The following is an 8,199-nucleotide window of genomic DNA, read 5'->3' as shown; positions in this document are numbered from 1 at the left end:
TGGTATCGCCCCATTTGGAGAGGGAAGGAGACAGAGACAGAGAGAGAGGGGGAAGGAGAGAAAGAGAGAGAGAGGGAAGGAGAGACAGAGAGAGAGAGGGAAGGAGAGACAGAGAGAGAGAGGGAAGGAGAGACAGAGAGAGGGAAGGAGAGAGAGAGAGAGACTGGGGGGAGAGAGAGACTGGGGGAGAGAGTGACTGGAGGAGGGAGAGAGAGAGTGACTGGGGGAGTGAGAGACTGGGGGGAGAGAGACTGGAGGAGAGAGAGACAGAGACTGGGGGGAGAGAGAGAGACTGGGGGAGAGAGAGAGAGACTAGGGGGGAGAGAGAGACTGGGAGAGAGAGAGAGACTGGGGGGAGGGAGAGAGCGACTGAGGGGGGAGAGAGAGAGATGGGGGAGAGAGAGAGAGAGAGAGACTGGGGAGATAGAAAGAGAGAGACTGAGGGGGAGAGAGAGCAACTCAGGGGGAGAGAGAGAGACTGAGGGAGAGAGATGTATTGATTTCTTTGTGGGTTCAATGACGAGACATTTAAGAAAGAGAATGTCTTTTAATCTAAAGTCTGTTCAACTCTTTATACAGCATTTACAGGAGACATCATGCTAGTGTTGCATCTAGAATGAAACTGAAACTAAACTGCCTTGCTTATCTCTGTCACATGCCCTCTGCTGGTCAGGCACAAGCAATCAATACATGCAAACCTGCTGGTAAGGCATCATAATCAAACAGGCAAATACCATCTCTATTTGCTGATATCATTACATCTCCTTTTCTTAAAACAAAATTATTTTACTTTTAACTAACAACATGTTTTCTTTGTATTAATCTGCATTTTAACTGTAACACTTAATGAACTTACATTATCATTATCATGATCAAGGTTTTTTAACCTTGCTTTGTGTGTTCACATGAAATATGTCAATACACTAAAACTTGAAGAAAGAATAAGATAACATTACTTCCTTCTGTAACAATAGTCCTTAAATTTGCTCAATGAGTCTCTCAGGAGGCTTCACGTGTCTTGAGGATTTTCTGATTGATTGTCCTTGAATCTGAGTTGTTGCCTCAGATGATTGGTTCTCAGCTGCGTGATCAGGTTGTTCAACAGTATCAGTCTCTTGACCTGCTGTGGCTGGTCCCATGAGAAAATCTCGACGATTTCTTCTCAGAACAGCACCCTCATCTGTCTGAATGGTGTATGATCTTGGTTGAACTTCACTCAGAACAGTTCCCTTCTGAGTCCATGTGTTTGTTTTGTCTTTCAACCTTACTTGGTCACCAGTGTGGAGTTCAGGTAGGTTTTGTGTTCCTCTGTCATAGTAGTACTTTTGCTTTTCTTTCTGTTGTTCTTTGAACTTCCTCACTTTCTCCCCCTCTTTTGTTTTCAGGAGGTTCTCCGGGATGGGTAGGTTTGACCTTAGCCGACGTCCCATCAGGAGTTGGGCTGGTGACTTACCACACTCGAGCGGCGTTGTGCGGTATACAAGCATGCTCTGGTAGAAGTCAGTTCCACTGTCTTTTGCCTTGTACATCAGTCTTTTCACTGTCTGGACCGATTTTTCCACTAGACCATTGGACTGTGGAAAGTGAGGACTTGACGTTGTGTGGACAAAGTCCCACTCTTTGGCAAAGTGTCGGAAACTTGCATTGTAAAACTGAGGTCCGTTGTCTGTGAAGACTTCGCTTGCCACGCCATGTCTGGAGAATATGGCTTTCATACATGTTATCACAGCATCTGCAGTGGTGGTGTTCAGTCTACAAACCTCTGGATACAGGGAGTAATAGTCTGTTACTACAAGATAGTCCTTCCCTTGACATACGAATAGGTCAGCGCCTACCTTCTGGTAAGGTCTGTCTGGTGCTGGGTGTGGCTTTAGTGGTTCTACCGGATTGCTTGCTCGATATTTCAGGCATATTGTGCAGTTTGACACCTCATTTGTCACATCTTGGTTGATTCGTGGCCAGTACATCACCTCTCGTGCTCTTTTCTTACACTTTGATTCCCAGATGTCATCCGTGGATCCTTTTTAGCATCTCTTTTCTCAGACTCTTTGGGATAACTACTTTACTTCCTTTGTAGATGATGTCTTCGACCACTGATAGTTCCGCCCTGCAGTTCCAGTACTCTGCCATGTCAGGTGAGCAGTCTTGCTTCATGTTGGGCCATCCATCCAAGATGCTTTTCCTCAGTCATCTCATTGTTTCATCTTTGTTTGTCTCAGTCTTTATGAGCTCCATTTTTGCATCTGCTATGGGCAGTGCACTTGTGATCATGTCCACATAGGCGTTCACTTTTTCATCCATTGTGGTGTTTGCGGGCTCACTTGGGTCTACAGCTCTGGACAACGTGTCTGCTGTATACATCAGTTTACCCGGTGTGTACGCAACATTCAGTGTATAGCGTTGCAGCCTGATCATCATTCTTTGTATTCTAAGCGAACAGCTATTTAGTGGCTTTTGGAACAATGCAATCAAGGGCTTATGGTCAGTCTCTACACTGATTGCTTGTCCTGACACAAACTGGTGAAATCTTTCACAGGCGTATGTGATGCTGAGCAGCTCCTTTTCTATTTGAGCATATCGCGTCTCCGCGTCTGTCATTGAGCGCGATGCATATGCAATAGGTTTCCAGTAGTCATATTTTTGCAGAAGAATGGCACCGAGCCCACTCTGTGATGCATCTGATGATATCTTGATGGGTGTCGCTGGGTCATAAAACCTCAGAACTGGTTCCTCTGTGAGCAGTTTCTTTAGATCGCTCCATGACTTCTCATGCTCATGATTCCATTCCCATTCTATATTCTTTTCAGTTAGTCTTCTCAGTGGCGCCATCTTTTCTGAGAGGTTGGATATGAATTTCCCCATGTAGTTGATCATTCCATTAAACCTCTGCATGTCCTTTTTGCATTGTGGCTTTGGCATATTCTCAATGGCGGACACCTTTCTGGGATCTGGTCTGATGCCCTCACTGCTAAGGATATCTCCCACGAATGTCAGTTCTGTCACCCCAAGCTGGCATTTCTCTCTATTCAGCTTCAGGTTTGTTTTCCTTGTTGCTTCCAGCACTTTTTTCAGTCTCTCGTCATGCTCAGTTCTCGTGGTTCCCCATACTATGATGTCATCCATTGATGTATCAACTCCCTCCAGGTGCTCATAGATCATATGAATTGTTTTGTGATACACTTCAGGAGCTGAGGCAATGCCAAATGATAACCTTAGGAATCTGTATCTGCCAAATGGACTGTTGAACGTGCACAGTCTTGAACTTGCCTCATCCAGCTTCATCTGCCAAAATCCTGATGATGCATCTAACTTGCTGAAATACTTTGCATTTGCAAACTGTGACATGATTTCCTCACGTGTAGGAAGCTTGAAGTGCTCTCTCTTTATTGCTCTGTTTAGATCTCTTGGATCCAGGCAAATTCTGAGCTTTCCATTCTTTTTGTCCACTGCGACGAGGGAACTCACCCACTCAGTTGGCTCATCTATCTTCCGAATCACGTTCAGGCTTTCCATCCTGTCCAACTCTGCCTTCAGTTGCTTTTGAAGAGCAAACGGAACTTTTCTGCATGGATGTATGACCAGTGTCATACTTTTATCTACTCTGATCGTGTGTTCTCCTGGAATGCAGCCTAGACCCTTAAATAGGTCTTTGTACTCTTTCATGAGTTCATCATAGACTGTCTCTCCTTCGCTTTCCACAACGAGGACTCTCTTTACCAGGTTCAGTCTCTCACAGGCTTTTAAACCTAGTATGGCTTGCACATCCTTTGGCACCACGATTAATGCTAGCGTGTGCTCTCTGTCCTTGTGTGTTACTTTGACAATGCATCTTCCTTTCACTGGTATATCAGTACCTGAGTATCCTGTCACTTTCACTTTTATTCCATGTATCTTTGGTCTGGGTCTAATTTTCTTAAAATCAGTCTCTGATATCACATTAACTTGTGCTCCAGTATCCAATTTAAATGGAATGTGTATGTCATTCACTTTTAGTGTCAACATCCAGTCTCTTTCTTCTTTTTTGTTTTCAGACACAACATCTACATAGAACTCCTCTATGTCGCTTTCATCTACTGCATGGACCTTGCTTTGTTGCACTTGGTTCTTGCAGCAACGGGCATAATGGTTGTTTTTGTTGCAACTATTGCATGTTTTACCATATGCTGGACAATTTTTGGTGGATGCTGTGTACCGCATCGACTACATGACTTTCGATTGTCCCTTTCATTTTCGTTCACTGGCCACGCCTCTTTTTTCACATTGGCGCTCTTTTTGTTAAACGGTTTGTATCCGTTCTTTCTCACTGCATCCACGTTGCAGCTACTGTCACTGAACAGCTCCTTTGCCTGCAACTTCACAGTCTCTGTAGCCCTACACAGTGCTATGGCTTTTCCCAGGTCTAGATCTTGCTCTCTTAGCAATCTTTCCCTTAGACCATTATCTGGAATACCACACACCAGTCTGTCTTTTATCAGCGAGTCTGTCAGTCCCCCAAATTCACACGATTTGCTTCTGTTTCTCAGTTCAGTCACATACTGATCAATAGTCTCACCCATTTTCTGTACACATGTGAAAAATCTGTGCCTCTCAAACGTCACGTTACATTTAGGTATGCAGTAGGCCTCAAACTGTTCCATTATTTTATCTAGTTTCATTTTGTCTCCATCAGCAGCGAATGTGAAGTCATTATACACCTCCAGCGCTTCATCACCCACGACATGTAAGAACACTGACAATTTCTTATTATCACTTTTCTTGTCAGCTCCGACTGCTGCTAAATACAACCCCACACGTTGTTTGAACCTCCTGCAATTTTCAGCCACATTACCTGTCAACTGAAGCGTCGCCGGTGGGTGTAAACCTTCCATTTTTTCACTTCGTTAGCTATTCTCCAATGGTAAGCAACGATGTTCTCTTTTGGCTTGCTAATTTGTGGAGAGCTGATTTAACTTCAGGTTTGTTCTCTTCATCTCTTTCAATCACTTCTGACACCATGTATTGATTTCTTTGTGGGTTCAATGACGAGACATTTATGAAAGAGAATGGCCTAGAAATTCAGTGGCCTGCGCCACCAGTTTGCACCTAAAGAGGGCTTTTGCGCCACTGTGCAAACCTACCGCGATATTTAACGGGGCGCTAATGGCAGCGTTAGCCAGTAGCGCTGTGCCGCCACCGATGATGTCATCGGTGTGCGCAGCACCCCGCTGGCCATATTTGGTTGCTGCCGCCTCCCCCGCGCCGGCCGCAAACAGCGACCGGTACACGGGGCCTACCTGTGCCGGTAGTGGGGCGGGTTAAGGTGGAGGTGCGGCCGGCCGCTTTTTCGGCGGCCGCCTGCCCGCACCTCCGTCCCCAGCCTCCTACACCCCCGCCCCCCGCGGCATTGCCAGCTGTTTAAAGAGAGCCCGGCACTTCTCCTTGGTGCCGGGCTCATTTGCCGGCACTCGCGAGCGGGGATCGCGCTGTTGCAGGCACCTCCCCCTTAAGAGTGAGAGGAAGGCCTGCAGTACCGCAGGCTGCCGTGCCGCAGCAGGTGGCGCTGCGGCACTTTGCACGCCGATATTCAGTTTCAGCATCCCAAGCGGGGCGCCGAAACCCTTGTTTAGCGGCCGGCTTCCACTTGGGGCGCTGAAACTGAATTTCCCGCTGACGCAAGTGGCTCCGCGCGCAGCGGTAATTCCGGCGCCCAGGCGAGCTGGGCACCCCTAACTGAATTTCTAGGCCAATGTCTTTTAATCTAAAGTCTATTCAACTCTTTATACAGCATTTACAGGAGACATCATGCTAATGATGCATCTAGAACAAAACTGAAACTAAACTAAACTGCCTTGCTTGTCTCTGTCACATGCCCTCTGCTGGTCAGGCACAAGCAATCAATACATGCAAACCTGCTGGTAAGGCATCATAATCAAACAGGCAAATACCATCTCTATTTGCTGATATCATTACAAGAGAGAGAGACAGGATAGAGAGAGAGAGATTTGAAAATGTACCTTTTTGCTATGTAAGCTTTGGCAATATGGTTCTCTGTAAACTTTCATGCCAATAAAGCATTTGAATTTGAATTTGAATTTGAGTAGAGAGACTGGGGGGAGAGAGAGGAGAGAGACTGGGGGAGAGAGAGAGAGAGACTGGGGGAGAGAGAGGAGAGAGACTGGGGAGAGAGAGAGAGACTGGGGGAGAGAGAGATAGAGACTGGGGGAGAGAGACGGGGAGAAAGAGAGAGAGACTGGGGGAGAGAGAGAGACGGGGGAATGGAGAGAGAGACTGGGGAGAGAGAGATAAAGAGACTGGGAGACAGAGAGAGAGAGATAGAGAGACGGGGAGCGAGAGAGAGGTTGGGGGGGAGAGAGAGACACACTGGAGGAGGGAGAGACTGGAGGAGAGAGAGACTGGGAGAGAGAGACTGGAGGAGGGAGAGTCTGGAGGAGAGAGAGAGAGACTGTGAGACTGGGGGAGGGAGAGAGACTGGGAGATAGAGAGATAGAGAGAGAGAGACGGAGAGAGAGAGAGACTGGAAGAGAGAGAGTGGAGGAGGGAGAGTCTGGAAGAGAGAGAGAGACTGGGAGACTGGGGGAGAGAGAGAGAGAGACTGAGGGGGAAGAGAGAGAGAGACGGGGCGAGAGAGAGAAACTGGGGGAGAGAGAGAGAGAGACTGGGGGAAGAGATAGAGAGACTGGGAGACAGAGAGAGAGACTGGGAGACAGAGAGAGATAAAGAGACGGGGAGAGAGAGAGAGAGATTGGGGGGAGAGAGAGTGAGAGGGCTAGAAATTCGGTATTGCCCCATTTGGAGAGGGAAGGAGAGAGAGACAGAGAGAGAGAGGGAAGGAGAGAGAGACAGAGAGAGGGAAGGAGAGACAGAGAGAGAGAGGGAAGGAGAGACAGAGAGCTTGATCTGTATTTTTGTGAACAAACATGAATGTTTTCCGATGCTTTGGCAACATAAGATTTAACTTGTCATGTCAATAAAGTGATTTGAATTGAATTGAATTGAATTGAATTGAGAGGGAAGGAGAGATGGAGAGAGGGAAGGAGAGAGAGAGGGAGAGACTGGAGGTAGAGAGAGACTGGGGGAGAGAGAGACTGGAGGGGAGAGAGAGAGAGACTGGGGGAGAGAGAGACGGGGGAGAGAGAGACTGGGGGAGAGAGAGACTGGGGGAGAGAGAGACTGGAGGAGAGAGAGACAGAGACTGCGGGGAGAGAGAGACTGGGGGAGAGAGAGAGAGACTGGGGGGAGAGAGAGACTGGGAGAGAGAGAGAGAGAGACTAGGGGAAGAGATAGAGAGACTGAGAGACAGAGAGAGAGAGAGACTGGAAGACCGAGAGAGAGATAAAGAGACGGGGAGCGAGAGAGAGATTGGGGGGAGAGAGAGGGAGAGGGCTAGAAATTCGGTATCGCCCTGTTTGGAGAGGGAAGGAGAGAGAGACAGAGAGAGAGAGGGAAGGAGAGAGAGAGAGAAAGGGAAGGAGAGGGAAGGAGAGAGAAACAGAGAGAGAGAGAGAGAGAGAGAGAGGGAAGGAGAGAGACAGAGGGAAGGAGAGAGAGAGAGAAAGAGAATGAAGGAGAGAGAGACAGCGAGAGAGAGGGAAGGAGAAGAAAGACAGAGAGGGAAAAAGAGAGAGAGAGAGGGAAGGAGAGAGAGAGAGAGAGGGAAGTCGAGAGAGAGAGAGAGGGAAGGAGAGAGAGAGAGAGGGAAGGAGAGACAGAGAGAGAGAGGGAAGGAGAGAGACAGAGAGGGAAGTAGAGAGAGAGAGAGAGAGGGAAGGAGAGAGAGAGAGAGGGAAGGAGGGAGAGACAGAGAGGGAAGGAGAGAGAGACACAGAGAGAGGGAAGGAGAGAGAGAGACAGAGAGGGAAGGAGAGAGAGAGAGAGAGGGAAGTACAGAGAGAGAGAGACAGAGAGAGAGAGGGAAGGAGAGAGAGAGAGAAGGAGAGAGTGAGGGGAGGAGATAGAGAAGAGAGGAAGAGGCCCGGCCCGAGTCACCCCAGCTGAGTAGGCTGGCCACAGTGAAAGCATTGATTTCTTTATGACAGCACAAAAACTGCTCTGACATCATAGCAGCTCTTCGATATCATAGTCACTCAATGCTAATTCCCCCGTAGGATTGGTCAACCGCTAATGAGCAGATTTTTGAACTTTTTTGTATACTGTCCGAACAAATTTTGTCTGACCGAAAAGTAAATACGCTTATGAACG

The sequence above is a fragment of the Somniosus microcephalus genome, chromosome 1, assembly GCF_052327205.1.
Source record: "Somniosus microcephalus isolate GS21.2 chromosome 1, FLI_Smic_1.0, whole genome shotgun sequence".
NCBI lineage: Eukaryota > Metazoa > Chordata > Chondrichthyes > Squaliformes > Somniosidae > Somniosus > Somniosus microcephalus.
This window is presented reverse-complemented; position numbering follows the sequence as displayed.